At 33.7% G+C, this 19,168-nt stretch overlaps 1 pseudogene; it reads right to left on the bottom strand.

Moving 5' to 3' along the window:
• Positions 1 to 3,910: 3,910 nt before the first annotated feature.
• LOC118009359 lies at positions 3,911 to 4,619 on the bottom strand (annotated as a pseudogene).
• Positions 4,620 to 19,168: the final 14,549 nt, after the last annotated feature.

Here is a 19,168-nt window from a genome sequence, read left to right as displayed (position 1 = left end):
TCATTATATACTCCACTAACTTCAGTGGAGTTAAAATTGTGTATCAGTTTTATTTTAGTTCTCCTGTTGTTATCTTTCTAACTGGAAGATATTTTTTTTTCTTGTGCTTTCAATATCAAACTCAAGTACAGATTCAGTAAGTTATATAATGAACACTGTCCAAGACATCTGTGGAAAAATATTTCACCTTTGACAGAAGACCCTGAAGCTACCTCCCTGAGCCTGTCTTGATGGGAGGGAGAATCATGAGTGACAGGCCATGGGCTTTGTTCATTGTTCATTGATATACTGGCTTGTCTCATGATTTTTCTATGATTTTGTTTGGTGTTTCTTTTCTGAAATTTCTTTTCTATATCAGGTGTTTAAGTAGGAAATTGTGTTTCATAGTTTAAAGTCTGTGAAAGTTCACCCTGGTAAAAATCTGATTCACTCTTACAAGGCTACCTAAGAAGGATCTAAAATATCATTCTGAGGCAAACTGAGCTTTGAGCTGCCTATGTAGAAATAACTGGAACTTGTTGTTTGCTTACACCCCTAGCTTCTAATTACGTAACAAATAGACCCATCCAGTAGGAGAAACTGGATCCAATGGGAAATTAGATAACAAATTTCCACTTTTTTTGAATTTGGATGTACCTGCAATTCTTCTAAAACTCTAAAATAAAAATATGAGTATTAGTCTACTGTTGTAAGCAGAATAATACATGACAGAAACAATAGAAAACAAAAAACTTCTCCTTTATCAAAAGATACTACATTTTTATACTGTGTACAGATATAAATTGAGTTTTTTCCTTCTTTTTAGGAAATATCTGTTCTAGGATAAGGTCTTTATGACCAAAGGTTTCACAATGTGTTTGGGTCAATTAAAGAATTGAACGGGAGGATATGCCATTCATAGGTGAGCAAATCATTCCTGGACATTCTCCGAAGATATTCTATTTTCATAATGGTGAATCCAGTTCAAAAACTGGACCTATTCAACATAAGACCTCTTGAGTGACTTCCCAAATGCTGAAAATGCCTAAGGAAATCATTCTCCTATCATCTTTATTCCTAACAAATCAGAATAATGTGAATTTTGATAAAGTTAACCAGAGAGTACAAAAATCTTGATAGATATGATAAATGGACCATATAGCAAGGGTTTCACCTGAAGCATTGTGAATGTGTTCATCTTCAGTTGCAGCATAGACTACTGAAGGCAGAAGCGGAGTTCTGATTCCAGGGTCATTACGGATTTCACCTACTTGAGTTATTTGAACTCTAGTTTCCTCACCTAAAAAATGAAAATATTAATAGATTCTCTATTGACCTAGAAAGGGTCTTATGACTTAATGAGATACTGTCATGAAATGATTTCTGAATACATTAAAAGATTTTATAAAGGCAAATGATTTATATGAATGAAATGACTTTAGATTACCATTTATATCTGACTTGGATAATCTAAGAATTGACTTTTCTTTTATTCCCAAATCGCTTTAAAATATAAATATATAATCATATCACAAAATTACATATATAATTGATATTTCAACATATCATTTGATGATATTATTGGGAATAAAGAGATTCTCAAATATGATTATAAGCTTGGCCCTGTTTTAAATTCTGAATGCATTTTAACTTACTGAGTCCTCATAACAATCCTATGAAGTAGGTATTCGGGAATGAATGTGAGGATAATTATTTTATTGGCATTGTAACTGGTAAGGGACTCTTGATCTTGCTTTCCTGAATGATTCCTTGTATTGCATGTTGCAAATGCACACTACTCTTTAATACAAGAATACAGATTTTCATGCTTAATAAATGATAAAGAACTTTCAGATTATTTAGTGAATAAATTTTAAGGTTATTGACATTGTCTCTCAGTTATATATTTAGTTACATACTTTATGTCTTGTAAATTTTACTCAGGTTACTAAATAGATTTATTCCCATTAATTTAATTTTTAAATATCATTTCTTATGTTATTTGGAAACCCTTTTCTTCCATTTATATTTACTGGAAGGAGTTAATGCAAGCATCCTCTGCTTTTTCAGATGTTCTGATTCCTATGAAAAGCAAATCAAAGTTGTGTATTATAGAGAATACAGAGGCATAAATCTTTAGTCACTTTGCTTGAAAACTAAAGGGTTTGAACTCAATTATCTTAACAGTTCCATGCTGCTGAAAAATTCTATGAGGTTGTGACTATACGGTTTCTTCACAGGTACGGGATGATCTTTGCAGGAATCATCACTTGCTTATTCTCTGGAGCTGAAACCTTCCCTTGCAGAGTTTTCCTAAAGCATTGTCCAGTTTCATTTAAGAAACCAAGGGGATGAACATTCCAGTCATCATTTTTGTTACTATATTTTTATGAACTGAAACTGCACACAAACTTATTTTCTTTTCTCCTACCATGTATTAAAAATATACTTGGATTTTTTTCATGGTCATAAAGAGGCAATTTGCCCCAGTCACTTCTCATTATATTACACTGAACATACTTCACTCTTTGATATAACTTACTGCATCTGTGTAGCCATCTGTGTTTGAAATCATTTGCACAATGAAGGAACAAAAATTGAGAGGGAACCCATTTACTCCCCATGAGAAATCACTAAGTATGATCAGTGGACAGAATTTTCGTGAGGCACAATACCATTTTATTTTGTCATGATTAACACACATAATCCTTTTGAATCTAACCTCCCAATCTAATATAATAGCATTTGATGTCAAAACTGGGCCCCCAGATCAGCTGTGTCCCTAGTTATTGAGTGACTATTAACTATTTGGGGAATTTAGTTTTATATGGAAGTTAATCATACAATTGGTCTTCAATAGTTCAAAAATTATATGAGTCTAGAAAAGAATTTGTAATGAGAAATTTCTGGGCCATTCTCTATATAAATGTTATTTAATATTTTTATTTATTTATTTGAGAGACAGAGAGAGAGAGAGAGGGAGCGGGCATGCACGGTGGGTGGGGGGGCAGAGGGAGAGGGAGAGAGAGAATCTCAAGCAGACTCCACACTGAGCATGGAGCCCAGTGAGGGGCTGAATCTCATGACCCTGAGATCATGACCTGAGCCAAAATCAAGAGTCGGAAGCTTAACCGACTAAGCCACCCACACCATAACAGGTGCCCTGTTATGTAATATTTTTAAAATGTAAGACTGATTTTGTTCTTTCTCTTGTTTATACATTCCTCTGCCTGTTTTATTTAATACATGATGAAATCAAAACCCTTTACCATGTCCTAAGAAGTCCTAAGTGAGCTGGACCAGTAGTCTCCTCCTTTGATCTCCTTGCCATTCTTTGCTTTGATCAGTATATTTCAGTGACAGTGGCCTTGCTCTTCTTCATACCTGGTAAATTTGTTCCCAACTGAGACTTTATTTGCTTGGTATTCATTCCCTTTTAAGAAATGATTCTTTCAAGATATAGGGAAGTTGGATTACTGAACAGGAGTCCATATTTCATATCCTTCTCACTAAGATCCTTTCCAGAAGGTAGATAGTGGAGGGAAAGTAGTGATGGGTCACTCAGGGAACTTGGGGAAGTGGTTGTTTATCAAAATTGTTGAGGAATTATCTCAATATTTTGTAAACTCACCATACAATTGGAGGAGGTCACCAATAAGACGTGACCACAGGTTTGACCCATGAGGTAGATGTGGGTACTTAAAGGCTCCTCAACCCCTTCCCATCCTTGGAATGTGTGTTCTGCTTGCCTGCCCAGAAGCTGTCCCAAGGATAAAACCTTGAGATAGAAGTGTGGTGATGGTACTATCTCAAGCATGTACATTGAACCTAGTTAAGGCCTCTATGTGAACTTTAAAGATTCTTGTGAATAAGTGTAGGGAGATCTACTTATTTTGTGGCTGCCTAAGTCAAGTCTCACAACTAAGTTCCCTTGCTTACTAAACCTGCCACCTACCAATGTGGAGTGGTCTGCCTCTTTCTTTGGTCTTTCCCTGTCCTCCATGAGTAACAGGCTTATTTTTGTTCAACCTGGGAGGCTCCCAAGGTTGCAACCGAGCAATTACAGAATATTATATGCAGTCACTTGGATACAAAGATCTCAATAACTAGAATACAAGATCATTGAAAGGATGAACCAAATTTCACCAATTGTTTTATTTTTTTTAATTTTTTAATTTTTTTGTAGTTTTATGATTTTATTAACACAAATATGACGTGCAAAACAAGCTGTCTATTCATTTTCTTTGCTGCGCAGCCTGGCATTGGGATTGGTGACTCTGATTGCCAGCTGGGCTGCTCTTTCCACAGTAGCTTTGTGGTTCTTGGAGGAGACATTGTGAGCAATCTCTGCACAGTAAGATTTGCTGCACATCAGCAGCACTTCAAGCTCCTTGACATCGTGGACTAGGAACTTCCAGAAGCCACTGGGCAACATGTGTTTTGTTTTCTTGTTGCTCTCATAACCAGTGTTGGGCATCAAGATCTGGCCCTTGAATCTTCTGCACACCCTATTGTCAATGCCTCTGGGTTTCCGCCAGTTGCACTTAATTTTGACATAGCAGTCTGACTGGTGCCGGATGAACTTCCATGGTCCTCTTTTTAATGATCTTGGGCTTCACCAGAGGTCTGAGGGCAGCCATGATGCCCAGTAACAGATGGCTGCCACCTCCACAGGCAGCGCCAAGGAAGAGCTTTTAATCTTTTTTTTTTTTTAATATTAACATATAATGTATTATTTGTTTCAGAGGTACAGGTCTGTGATTCACCAGTCTTACTCAATACACAGTGCTCACAACAACACATACCCTCCCCAATGTCCATCACCCAGCTACCCCAGCCCCTCCACTCCTCTCCACTCCAGCAATCCTGTTTGTTTCCTGAGATTAAGAGTCTCATGGTTTATCTCCCCCTCTGGTTTCCTCTTGTTTCATTTTTTCCTCTCTTCCCCTATGATCTTCTTCCTTGTCTCTCAAATTCCACATATCACTGAGATTATATGATAATTGTCTTTCTCTGATTGACTTATTTCACTTAGGATAATGCCCTCTAGTTCCATCCACGTCATTACAAATGGCAAGATTTCATTTTTAAAATTTTTTTTTAAGATTTTATTTATTTATTTGACAGAGAGAGAGAGACAGTGAGAGAGGGAACACAGGCAGGGGGAGTGGGAAAGGGAGAAGCAGCCTGCCTGCCAAGCAGGGAGCCCAATGCGGGGCTTGATTTCAGGATCTTGGTATCATGACCTGAGCCGAAGGCAGACGCTTAACGACTGAGCCACCCAGGTGCCCCAAGATTTCATTTTTTTTGATGTCTGCATAATATTCCATTGTATATATACACCACATCTTCTTTATCCATTCATCTGTTGATGGACATCTGGACTCTTTCCATAGTTTGACTATTTTGGACATTGCTGCTATAAACATTGGGGTGCATGTGCCCCTTCGGATCACTACATTTGCATCTTTGGGGTAAATACCCAGTAGCACAATTGTCCACCAATTGTTTTATACTCTGTAGCCAGCATAATATTTACCATTTATTGAATGCAAAATACACATATAGTAGCCCCCCCTCATCCTTGGTTTCACTTTCCACATTTTCTGTTACCTGTGATCAACCATGATCCAGAAACAGATGATTCTCCTGCTGAGGTATCACTAGACCGTCAATAGTGCCGAATGTTAGGTCCTGATGCCGACATTATTCACCTCATTTCATCTCATCACATAGGCATTTATCATCTTATATAATCCCAACAAGAAGAAGGGTGAGTACACACAATAAGATATTTTGTTCACATTCACATAACTTTTAGTACAATATTTTGTTATAACTGTTCTATTTTATTATTAGTTTTTATTGTTAATCACCTACTGTGACTAATTTATAAACTAGAGTTTACCATAGGTATGTGCATACAGTATAGGAAAAAACCTAGTATATATAGTGTTCAGTACTATCTGCAGTTTCAGGCATCCACAGGGGTCTTGGAACGTATCTCCCACAGATAAGGAGGGACTACACACATACTTAATGTTCCAAATTACTCTTGCTTTTTATCTCTTGAGCAAATTAAAAGTGAACCTTCATCAGATATTTTTATCACCTAATGCTTTAGATGAAACATAAAGAAATACAAATGACCATGATTTATTTGATTCTTTAATTCCTTGCCATTACCTACTTCTATTAATATCAATCAGTATAACTTAATATAGGGAAATAAAAACAAGTAACACTTAATGGTATCTACTTTGTTGTTTGTATCCATGTGGTGTCAGTTTCCCTTAACATTAATTTTTAAGAAAAAAGATACAGCTTTTGAAATTCTGTACATAATTTACATATACAAGTGTATTTATTCAGTTATCTGTTACTTCTCATAACACCTTTTGCAAACATCCATCTTTCAAATATTCATTTTCAGCATTCCCTCTTTAGTAGCTCCAAGTAAACCTGATGGCATCTCCTAAAAAAGATAAAACACACATATATATATATATATGAAAGAAAAAATCTATATATATATGAAAGAAAGTCTTCCATATGGGAAAAAAAAAGTTATATGTTGTATTTCCTAATTAAGAAAATCAAATCAGTTAAGCATAAATAGAAACTTTTAAAAATTAGGAAATGACTTTGTTCTCTTACGTATCTGCAGTTTTGATACTCTACCCATAATATATGCATAAGCATGGGGGTGTATGTATATATATATGTTATGCATGCATATCTGTTATATATATAAACATATGTATAACATTTAAATCAAAGTTATAATTTTAGGGAATTTTCTATAGCTCCTTTTACTGCTTTTATACTAAGAGAAGTAAAAATTTGATCAACTACAAAAAATGTAATGAAAAGTGTTAAATAATGTGTATCATTTTAAAATTAGTATTATAATAAATAAGAAATTTTGGTGATTTGACTTTTCCACATTCTTAACTCAGCTCTTTATACCACGTTGTGTGAAATCCATCCATTTCTCTCAAGCCCCTGTAACATTACTCCAGATCGCAGATACTTTCAGCCTGTCTCTGAACCAATGCAGTGTTCTCACTGACCTTCCTGCTTTCAATCTCCTTTCCATTAATATACCGTCCACCGCACTGTCATCATGTTCTTTTACAACTCAGTTTTGTTCTCGCATTTGTTCTCCTGCTTAAAAACTTCCATTGTCTCCTTTCTCATTGCCACCAAAATAAACACCAACCTCCTTATCCTGCCTTTTGGTACCTTTCACAGCCTGGCCCACCATCTCTACAATACACCATATGGTCTAACTGCAGTAGAATCACATGCTGCTCCCCAAAACAAACTAGGCACTTTCCTGGTTCCAAACCTCATTCTTGCTATTTTTACTATCCCATTGCTTCTTTTAAAATCTTTCTCTAATCCTGAAAGGACTTTGCTTAGGAATAGCATTTCAACTCAGTAACCAATTTACTTGAAACAGAGCAAATATATTGTAGAATATTGGAAAACAGGCATACAAAATTTAGTGTTCTTTCAAACTGAATTCATTTTCACTAACCTGCCAGTTCCCCCATTTTCTTTCAGATTTTGTATTTTCATGTAACTCTTAATTGAATTTAAAGGTTTTTCTTCAAGGTATAATAACTTAAAAAGATGTTAAGGGCCACAGAAGTAGAATAATGACATTAAGACCTTCCTAATAAGAAAATCTTGTACCCATTCTAGATGGCAAAATACCATATTTCATAGACCTATAAATTTTGTAATTTTGAAGACTATATTAGAGTCCTAAACCACTTGAACATGGACATTATCCATTTTGGTAAGTGATCTTTAGACATGATTGTAGGTTCTGCTCAAATTGTCTTCTGTATGGTTACTAATTTTAATTTTTAAAAGTTCTTTTTTCTGGGGCACCCGGCTGGCTCAGTCTGTAGAGCATGCAACTCTTGATCTTGGGGTTGTAAGTTCAAGCCCCACGTTGGGTGTAAAGATTATTTAAAAAAAAATCTTTAAAAGTTATTTTTTTCTATCACCTGGATGTGCTCTTTTGTATTTTAGCAAATGTGATAGCTTGTACAATCAGTGACTTTCTTTGAGCATTTATAGACATGTATTTGCAAATGTCTACAAAGATCACTCTTTTCAAATACATATATGTAGGGTAAATAGTATATGTTAAATAAATAAAACTTGATGATTTGCGAATAATATAGTGAAGTGATTTTGCATTGAAGTAAAATAACATTATTATTTGGGTTCATTTAGAGAATGTAAATTATTTTTCTATCACTCCCTTATGCCAAATAAAAAACATACTGAAGTTTTTATTAGAAGTCTGAAAATTGCCATTTTTGATTCATAGTCAGAAGGTACAGATAAAATCCTTAAACACTAGAAATACGTCTAAAGGGAAAAATGCAAAATATGTGCTGAAAAATTCATGAAGCTTATCAATCTGCGTCACTGAAATTCAAAGCAAAGATTTGTTTTTCAGAGAAATTCCTTGAATACAGTGATTGTAACATTCCACAGGGAATGTTACATCTTACTGAATGTTTTACTTAGTCATTTTTTTGTATTTACACTTCTAACATGTTTCATCTTAGAGGAGGTAAAAAAAATGTTCAAATATGTTACCTGTTAATTGTATTAATTTGGAAAATTTGATTTGTAATGAAATGATTCATTTTCATCTATAAAAAAAGTCAGTGTGTAAACATTTGGAAATAATTTGTTTTAAAACTACTTTACATCTTTACAAAAAAAATAATGAAAGGAATGAGTTACCTCACTTATTAATAAAACCTAAGTGACACATTGGTTATTGCTTCCCCTTAGGTATAGTTTTATATAGATTAGAAAGAAAATAGGGATCAGGCACCTGGGTGGCTCAGTCCATTAAGCATCTGCCTTGATCCTGGGATCAAGCCCTGCAGCATAGGCAACAGGCTCTCTGCTCAGCGGGGAGTCTGCTTTTCCCTCTCACTCTCCCCCTGTGTGTGTGCTCTCTCTCTCTTTCTCTCTCTCAAATAAGTAAATAAAATCTTTAAAAAAAGAGAGAATAGGGAGCTACTCAAATAAAATAATATAAGAAAATCTATCATCTATCTACCTATCTACCTCTTTCCATAATTCCATCCAACCATCTATCATATATTATCATGTTTAATATATCTGTTTTACCATGGAAAATAAAACAACTCCTATTCAGAACATATAAGACTCAAAATTCACCTTTCAAAATGCATCTTCAGTGGTTATATTTCTTGAAAAGTGACTTAAAATTTCTACGCTGGAAACGATGCACTTCTTTTGTATTCTCTTAGCTCTGTTATGTCTAAGGGTCATGTTCTGTTGGCTAAAATTTATGTGAAACAGAAATATGACCCTGAATATTCAATAAATGTATAACCATAACACTTTAAAATGCTAAGTGCTTTTGGTATCACACAGAGTGAATGATTTTTGCAAAGTTCAAACATAAAGAAAGAAACAACAGGGAAAATACCTTCAAACACAAGTTGAGAAATGGCATTAATCAGCTATTAAAATACTTTCATCATTTTGTACTAAGAAAGTTACTCCAAGGTTAAAGAATATTTATGGGAGGTGATAGTGTTAGGCAGTTTTTCTCTATAATCATGTCAGTGTTTGGTCAGTATTCTCTCAACAAAAGAAAATAAAACCTCCTTGCCAGGTGAACATTTCAATATAACAAATATTTGTTAAGTCACTGATTTGGTATACTTATTACTTTAAATAATGTTACAGGTTGATAAAAAATCAGATGTTATTTTGTTTGTTGCCTCAGCATATCCCATTAGGTCATAGAAAGTTTAGTTCTAAGGTTCTCAGAATTTAAGATATAGAGTTCAGAAATATCACTATGCCAAAATATAATGATACGTTGATTTCACAAAGGTGACTTTATTCACCTATTTTCAAAAGATTAGTTTCCAGTAGTATTAATGGATTCGGTTAAAGATATTTATACTCACAAATTCCAGAATACATTATAATTGACTACATAAAAGAATCAGTAATTAGAAGTAGCTAAATAAATAAAAATTATCGGGTGCCTGGGTGGCTCAGTTGGTTAAGCAACTGCTTTCGGCTCAGCTCATGATCCTGGAGTCCCTGGATCGAGTCCCGCATTGGGCTCCCTGCTCGGCAGGGAGCCTGCTTCTCCCTCTGACCCTCCCCCCTCTCATGTGCTCTCTCTCTCTCATTCTCTCTGTCTCAAATAAATAAATAAATAATCTTAAAAAATAAAAAAATAAAAATTATCATTTTTTCCACAAGTATTGTTTCTCTACAATAGTTTGTGCTAGTAAAGAACATTAATTTACCATTAGATCTAAAGTTCCTCAAATTTAAATAAAGATGATCTATCAATATTAGTTCACACCTTTTTAAAAAAAATCTGAGAGTGACCTTGAAATCTTTACCATCTAGGTCTATTTCACCTATGTTGAATCACCAGAGAAAACAAGGTCAAAACAAAGTCATTGAAGTCTCACACCCTAGCATGCTATTCTTTGGGATTGATGAATAGCTTCAATTTTCTCAGTTCCATGACAAAGAGAATTGGAACAGTTCTGTGGAGATCCATAAGAAGCTGGCTGTAGCCAGATGAAAAATGACATTTCTTGTAATGTAATTGGCAAGGTTAAAGCTTTTACAAGTAAAAAGCTTAAGTTTTTCTCAGAATTCAGTTTAGAGTCTGAGTCGTATTGTCTAGGTGAATTGGCCATTTGGGGAAACTTTATGAAGTGTTAACTACATTTGGAGATATCTGAAAATAAACCCTAAATTACTTTAGAGCGAAAAATATACTGCACCTTTCTGAGATTTAGTTTCTGTGTTGACCTAGTAGAGGTACAAAATAACGTTTTTCTCATGTAACAGGTTGTTATGACAATCATGTTAGACACCATGATATGTATTAAAACAATTAAATGGCAAAGAAATTGAGGCAAATGTAAAAAGATCCAATGAAAAAGAGAAAAAAATAAGAAACCTAGGATTTGATCTGACAGCTTACTTTACATAAGCAACCCATTTATGAGAACCTAAGGTCCTGCTCCACACATACACAGTCTTTGAATAAATTATTTGTAAGTTTCTTTTAGAACATTTCTCTAAATGTTACTGAATTAAAAAGGAGTTTTACTGTGGCAGTTTTAGGACCTTGCCAAAAAGAGGGTGGCTTTCTACTCTTGCTTATGTAGTATCTAGCAAATGAAAGTTTGAGGATACCAAGTCACAGAAGCCAGTCAAGGAATGTCCTCTTCTTCACATTTTTTCTCTACCCATGACATTTTGAACATTTCAGCTCTTATCCATTCCTCTGCTGATGAGGTGAATTTTATTTCAAGGATATGAATAGTTCTGAAACCTAACTTCTCAATGCTATTCTTGCTCTATAGTTAAAAGGGTTGATTTTTTTTTAAATCTCTTTAATACCTTTCTCACGGGCAGAAATATTGTGTTACAATGATAATACATCCAATCACAACTAATTTAACTTACCAGGCATGATGTATAGGCAATTTCACCCTGCAATTAAAGAATGAAGCAGGAAGGGTGTCTGTTGGATGGGAGAATCCCCACGGAGTGTTGCAGAACATTACGAGCATCCTTCCCTCGTTGAATGTTTAGGGCCACCTTGTACCATATTTTTAAAACAATAATCATAACTTCTTTATTCAGAAAAATAAAAAACATTCATTTTGCTAATGTTAAAAATAGTTCCAAAAAAAAAAAAAATAACTCCAACCAAGATAAATGTTCCTTAGATTCTCAGGCAGAATGAGTCAAAGACATAATTCATTTGTGTGTATGTTGTTGTGCACCGATTGTGAAGATTTTTTTAGCACATTTGAATTTTTTTTTGGTTTGGTTTCCATTTTAAAAATAGTTTTTACTGAATAAAGAATCACTTCAACTACTTTTAAAACTTCAAAATAATGTGCTGTGCTTTACATTTATTTTGGACACTACCAAACATCTTAAAAAGCATTCAAGTTAGGTTTCAGAGACTATATTTTCTCTTTGCTATTTAATATTCATAGCAAATGCAACCTTTTAAATTAATTTGCTTCTTATTTAACATAATTTTTAATATATAATTTTACATCGGGTTGATCATGCTGACTACCTAGTAATACTCAAATAATAAATACTTGCTGTTATTTAAACATCAATCATAGCTGTCATATACTAACATTATCTTTTAATGTTTAGAGGATTAATAACCTGAGATATTTTATTAAGTGTATATAGACTGGTTTTCAAAATTGTGTGACCTTTGATATCATTCCCTATAAATAAAATTTCAGATCAAACAGACATTCCAATAATGTAAAGCTTATGAAACATCTATTCAGAATTAGGACTAGTGTTCAATACTTCACATGCTAATTAGTATTCAGAAAAGTTAACCTGAAGATTCATAAAACCTTGCCTTTTCCATACTAATTTTGATTAAGTGCACTGTCTTTAATTAGGTACATAGTATCACACTAACAAGTTGCTTCCTATCACTGAAACTACAGGGAAACCTGGAGATGGAGTCAGTGATTATTTCTTAATATTAGATATTAAACAATTGAGGAGAGGACCAGACATAGGAATATGGAAAGTTCCATTAAAATGAAAATTAATTGTACTATATTTGATTATTAATATTATTATAATGCAAATTATTTATTTAAAATGTAGCATATTTGAGAACTACATTTGTATTTAACCTCATAATGAATGCTTACATTACAGACTGCAACTTTTCTACCTGTGTTCCTCATCAGGTAAAACAGATCTACAACAAAAGGTTATTAATTTACCTAAATATTAATTTATGTTTTACATAGAAGCATTTAGTTTGCATTTTTAACTTAAAATTATCTGAATTGCAATTTACAATCATATATGTTACCTCTGAATTGAAAACTGTAAGGAAAGAACTAATTGAATTTGATGATAATTTTTTCTTTCACTATTGTTTTTCTTTAGTAATCTCATGGTACCAAATTTTTATACTGGTTATATTTTAGGGACTACTAAAGAATTACTGTTGTTCTTATTAGTGAGGTTTTATTTTTCTTTTTAAATTCGATTGTGATTATGCTCCTGCCTCCAGATCCCTTTCCGTTGACCAGGAAAAGTTCTTAACTATTTACTATTCAGCAAGAATAAAGACCAAGTGTATTGTGGAATATGATTAGGAGCTTTCTTTTAATGTTTTTTGGGTTCTTCTTTCTGTATGTTTGTTTGCTTTTTCTAATGGTTATTTAGATCTGGTACTGATTTCTTTATTTTCATAACTAATATGAGCACATATTTTCTAAATTTCTTCTGTAAATGGGGCGCCTAGGTGGCTCAGTCGGTTGGGCGACTGCCTTCGGCTCAGGTCATGATCCTGGAGTCCCGGGATCGAGTCCCACATTCGGGCTCCCTGCTCGGCAGGAGTCTGCTTCTCCCTCTGACCCTCCTCCCTCTCATTCTCTCTGTCTCAAATAAATAAATAAAATCTTTAAAAATAAATAAATAAAAAATAAAAAATAAATTTCTTCTGCAAAAACTTAAATTCACTTTTTTTTTTTTTTTAAAGATGAAAGATATTACCAAGAAAGCAAAGGTGTATTTTTAAAATGTTTAATCAAAAGTATCGGTGTTTGCTCTGGCTAAGAAAAACATTTTTTAAGAGGCAGGTTTTGCTTCAGCATGATTTTCCTGTGGAAGAACCAGAGTTTAGAGTACCAGTTAGCACATCATAATTTTAAAAATGCTATTAATATCTAATACTTTAAATTTATCTCCCACTTGAAAACAAAATTGTATATCCAGAGTGTAATTCAAAGTATGAAATCCAAATTAAAACTTTGTTAGCAAGATGTTACTATTCTGATAATTTTACCATTGATAGTATAGGCATTGCCAAATGGGTTTCCTGAAAGTTTCAATGAACCAGAGAGGGTTAGGGGTGATGGACACAAAAGGCACTAATCAAATCCTTCCATTCATCTATGGTACCTGAGCAACTGTACCACTGAGAAGTGCTTTGTAGTAATTATTCTACACCTACTGCTACCCATGGGCCTTTATAAACCATGTTACTGACTTAGTTCATTGAAAGATAACAAATCTTGGTCTGCAAAGTGGTCTTGTGGACAGATAAATGGAACTGTATATTTCATTTCAATATTTGTCATCATTTTCAAAATCATTACTTTTGTTATTGTCACCAGACACCTCTCATCTGTTGACGTGGCATAACTTTCTTCTTTTGTTTATGTGTGGTGAGGGTAGGAATGGAAGTGGCTTTTTCCTGACTCAAAACTATTATATGTTGCAACCATAGTCTCTTTCTTATAAGTATATGTGACCAAGAAACCACTTTATTATATAATCAATATCTAGACTGTGCCAGGAAACTCCCTTCACTCCTTATCCCACATTCAATAAAGGTAAACATGTCTTCTCTCCTTCGCAGACGCAAAGGTCTTTTTTAACAGTAAGTGTGCATGAGGGCATTTGTCATTCTTAGAAAAGGGACCCCTGTGAGTGACAAATATTAATGTGCTTAGGAGAGGAGGTCCCATAAAACCACAACTGTTTCTCCATCTGTAGAACACCTGTTCTCCGTGCCAAAAAGGAAAATTACCGAGATGCAATATAATTTTGCAATGAAAGAAATCCAAAGCTATTAAACTAGAGGTCTGTGTCCAAATCATTTAGACAGTGAAAACTTCTCTTCTGTTTCTCAAATATCACAATTTATTTATCGTGTCACTAGAATTTCCTGTGTTTAATTCCAAATAAATTGCTTAATAGATGATCAAATTGGTGGTACAACACATTAGGGTTACAAAATTCGATTTTCAGAATGCTTCTATGCCTACATTCTGATCTTTTAAGACAAATTAGTATTTTCATGTCTTGAATGCTTGGAACTCATGGAATACAGTGAAGAAAATAATGGAATCTTTTCAGACCTACACTTCTATAAAGATAAATATTTATGAGTTGAAAATTGTTTTACTATTTAAAAAATGCATTCGTGCAGTCCATTATTTTTTTTAACTTAAATATTGAATTAAAACATAGAGAATTACTATATTTAATATAACCTCAAATATCTAAAATGAAGGTGAGTTCAAGCATGAAACCATGTTAGATGAAGCAAGAAAAGGCAGAGTGATTTTGAAGTAACTTTATAATAGTCAAGTCCAAACTTTCCATTTTAGAATTAGTGGTACTAAAGTATAAAAAGATTAAATAACTTGTCTTAAGTAACACAGCTGGATCTAAACCACCAATACCAGAACCAGAACTCGGAAGTATTTTTGGCATCATTTCTTTTATTTATTTATTTAAATTTATTTATTTTTTAAATTTTGTTTTATTTTGTTAATCACCATACATTACATCATTAGTTCTTTTTTTTTAAGATTTTATTTATTTGTTTGACAGAGAGAGAGACAGCTAGAGAGGGAACACAAGCAGGGGGAGTGGGAGAGGGAGAAGTAGGCTTCCCGACAGGCAGGGAGCCCGATGCAGGGCTCGATCCCAGGACTCTGGGATCATGACCTGAGCCGAAGGCAGACGCTGAACGACTGAGCCACCAGGCGCCCCAGTTTTTTTTTTAGATTTTATTTATTTATTTGACAGAGAGAAATAGCGAGAGCAGGAACACAAGCAGTGGGAGTGGGGGAGGGAGAAGCAGGCTTCCCACCGAGCAGGGAGCCCGATGGGGGGTTTGATCCCAGGACCCTGGGATCATGACCTGAGCGGAAGGTGTATGCTTAAGGACTGAGCCACCCAGGCACCCACATCATTAGTTTTTGATGTAGTGTTCCATGATTCATTGTTTGTGTATAACACCCAGTGCTCCATGGAGAACGTGCCCTTTTTAATACCCATCACCAGGCTAACTCATCCCCCTCCCTCGCTCCCCTCTAGAACCCTCAGTTTGTTTCTCAGAGTCCATAGTCTTTCATGGTTCATCTCCCCATCCGATTTCCCCCCCTTCTAATCAAAAAAATACTATACACTATAAGCCCCCGGGAAAAATGAAAAATGGAGAATTATATCTAAAAATAACAACTGTTGTCAAATCAATATAACTGATCTGTGGTCCAGACATATCTGCATTTTTTCTTGCTTTAGAGTTTAGAGATGGCATTCGACATCAGGAAGTGACCCAGATAAGCAAAAAGACTGTTCAGTAGACTTTCTATGCCTTACAAGCACATCATTGGTAAAGTATTTAATTCATAAAATGAAATAGGACCAGCAGTCACATCACCCTATTTTCACCACAATCTTCTTCCAAACTAAATCATTTCAGATTCTTTTTCTCTTTTTGGGGAAATATTTCTATGGACAATATTTTATCATATATGTTAGTAGAAAAGAAGGATCTCTATTACCAAAAGGTGATTCAGAGAAGATTGAATATAGCAAAAATTCATCACAAATTAGCAAGTGGTGAGTATAGAAATGACTCTGAAGAGAAACACAAAAAAACTGGGATCAGAGGAAGCAGAGGCAATCAGAATTATGTATCTTCCCTGCACTTGTAAATTCCCACCTTTCTTCCATGTCAATGTTTACTGTGCACACTCACCTCTATTCCCCACCCTATCTATTTTTTTTTTTTTTTAATCTCCAGGTTTGGTAAGTGTCTGCTTCTGAGTTGTCAAAAGGATTACAAGGTAAAAATGGAGGAAAAAGGTAAACCTTCTCCTGTTACTCCTCATCCTTGGCCCTTAGTTTCATCTGTCTTCACACCCTAGACACCAATAAAATGAACCCAAGCATGGAAAAGGGAAGGAGAATATAATCATCCATGAGGATTTTCTAGGAAAGTGAGAATTGAGGTTGACAGAGAGTAAACTCCATTATATTCTGTATTTCTCTAACCCCTCCTTCTACACACCACAGACTTAAAATGTGAGCAGTACTCATTCTGTCTCTCTGGTTTCATGATGCTCCTTTGTTTTGTCTAGCTAATTTTTTTAAAAAATAAAATAAGAAGGTGGACTCAGCCTTACTAATAGGAAAATATGGGTGCAAGACTACCCTTAGTGTGTTAGTGAATGTCCAGAGAAATATGGAAGATATACACTTAAGTGAAGCATTTTTCTGGTTTAGAGACATGAGTGGGCACATAAGGAAAGAGAAATAGTCACTTCCAATTGCAGCCACATACTTTAGACTGGTGTCCTACAAAATTTATATATAAATATGGCAAAAAATTTTGGAGAAAGGGTGGTGTATTACAAATAGGATTAGCGGGATCCTTATTCAGTTCTTCTGTGGTTGAAAGTTGTTACCAGAAGAACGGAGGTACTCCAAAATATATCATAATCTATTCATTCTGATTTGATGGTCATTTACATTATATACACTTTTTTCTAAAGAAGCAATGCCAAAATAAATATATTCCATACCTTTTTCATGTGCATATATGTTAACATTTTGCTAGGATGTTATTTTTAAAGAGGAATTTCTGGATTATTTGGTATGAACATCTATGAATTTTCTACAAAATATCAAATTGCCTCTAAAAGTTTTCTTTCAGTTTATATACCTATGGCCAGTGTAAGGGAATTCTTTCTCAAAAATTTACCACTATTTAATGTCTGACATTTGCCTATCTATAGAAAGAAAATAGTGTCCTGGAGTTTTAATTTAAATTTTTGCAAGTACTAAGGAAACTTACTCTTTTTTATATGTTTATTCTACTGTGACTTACATATTTATTCTCTTTGATTTTTTTTTTTTACAATTTACTTTTCTCATTTTGGATATGTCTTTTGGTATTAATTGCATGGCAAAAATCATTTTCCTACCTTTGGCTTGCTTTTTTATCTTGTCAGTAGTGCCTTTTGACATGTAGCATTTTTTAATTTAATGTTTCATGTTTCATCAGGTACACTTTTTTGAAGCGTAAAATGATTACCAAGAAACTTAGAAAATGGTGATATTTGGTAGAAAATTTGAAAATGTATTTTAAAATTATAGAACTGGGTAATGCAATGACTAAAATATAGAACTCAAAAATTGAGTGTAGGAGCTGATTGCTCAAGCTGAAATGGATTGAATGTGAATTGGAATATAGGTAAAAAGAATATACTCATTCAGTCCTAAAGAATAGAGGAAAAAAAGAAAGAAAACAAAGGGAAAAAGAGAGACAATGGGAAATAATGAAAGGAATACATACATTTTTGTAGTTTCAGAGAGAAAAACTAACTGAGGTAAAAACAATATTAGAAGACATAATGGCTTAGAATTTTCAAGAGTTTTCAAGAATTTATCAAGATTTATCAACTGCATAAGTACAAAGAAAACTACTGCTAGACATATCTGAGAAATAAGCTTAAAAAAACAAACAAAAAAACCCTTAGCAACAGCCAAAGAAAAAGATGTATTATCTTCAACTGTCTCATCATAAATAAAGCCAGAAAATAATGGATGATAGGTTGAAAGGGTTTTCAGTCTAGAATTCTACACCTTAAACCCAATAAAATATGTCAGAGGTAAAATTAATGCATTTTTAGGAAACAAAACAAAAGATTAAAAAAAAAAAACCTGGAAGTGTTTGGAGCAAAAAAAAAAAAAAAAAGCTAAAGAAAATAATTAAAAATATTGTCTCTATAGATAAAAAATAATCCAAGGTTGAAGCATGAATACGTAAGAAAAAAATGATGAACAAGAGAAAACATAAATATCTGGATTAAATGAATACTGAATAAAAACAAACTATAATAATGTGTTCAGGAAATCTGCAATGTATCTCAAATTAAAATATACAGCAACAATAACATATGGGTTGGTAGATGATAAAAGATTTTAAGTTATTTGCAAGGAAGTGGTAAAATACTAATTTATATTGACTCTGATAAATCAAAATCATGTTAACAATCTCTAGGGTAACTAATAGTAGAAAGCAAAGTGTGTATAACAACCTTATTGAAGTAGATAATAAAATAATTTTTATTCAATTCATAAAACTGAGAATATATAGAAATAGGGAGAAAAGGAGGGATAAATACCAAAGGGTACCATGCCAGATTTAAGCATAAATATATAAATAATAACAGTAACTGTAAATGAACTAAATATTCCAATTAAAATATTATCATGCTGGAAAGAAACAGAATCAAATATATATTGCTTACTAAAGACATGCTTA

Source organism: Mirounga leonina, unplaced genomic scaffold (genome assembly GCF_011800145.1).
Source record: "Mirounga leonina isolate KUSES-001 unplaced genomic scaffold, KU_Mleo_1.0 Mir_127, whole genome shotgun sequence".
NCBI classification, from domain to species: Eukaryota; Metazoa; Chordata; class Mammalia; order Carnivora; family Phocidae; genus Mirounga; species Mirounga leonina.
This window is presented reverse-complemented; position numbering and strand designations above follow the sequence as displayed.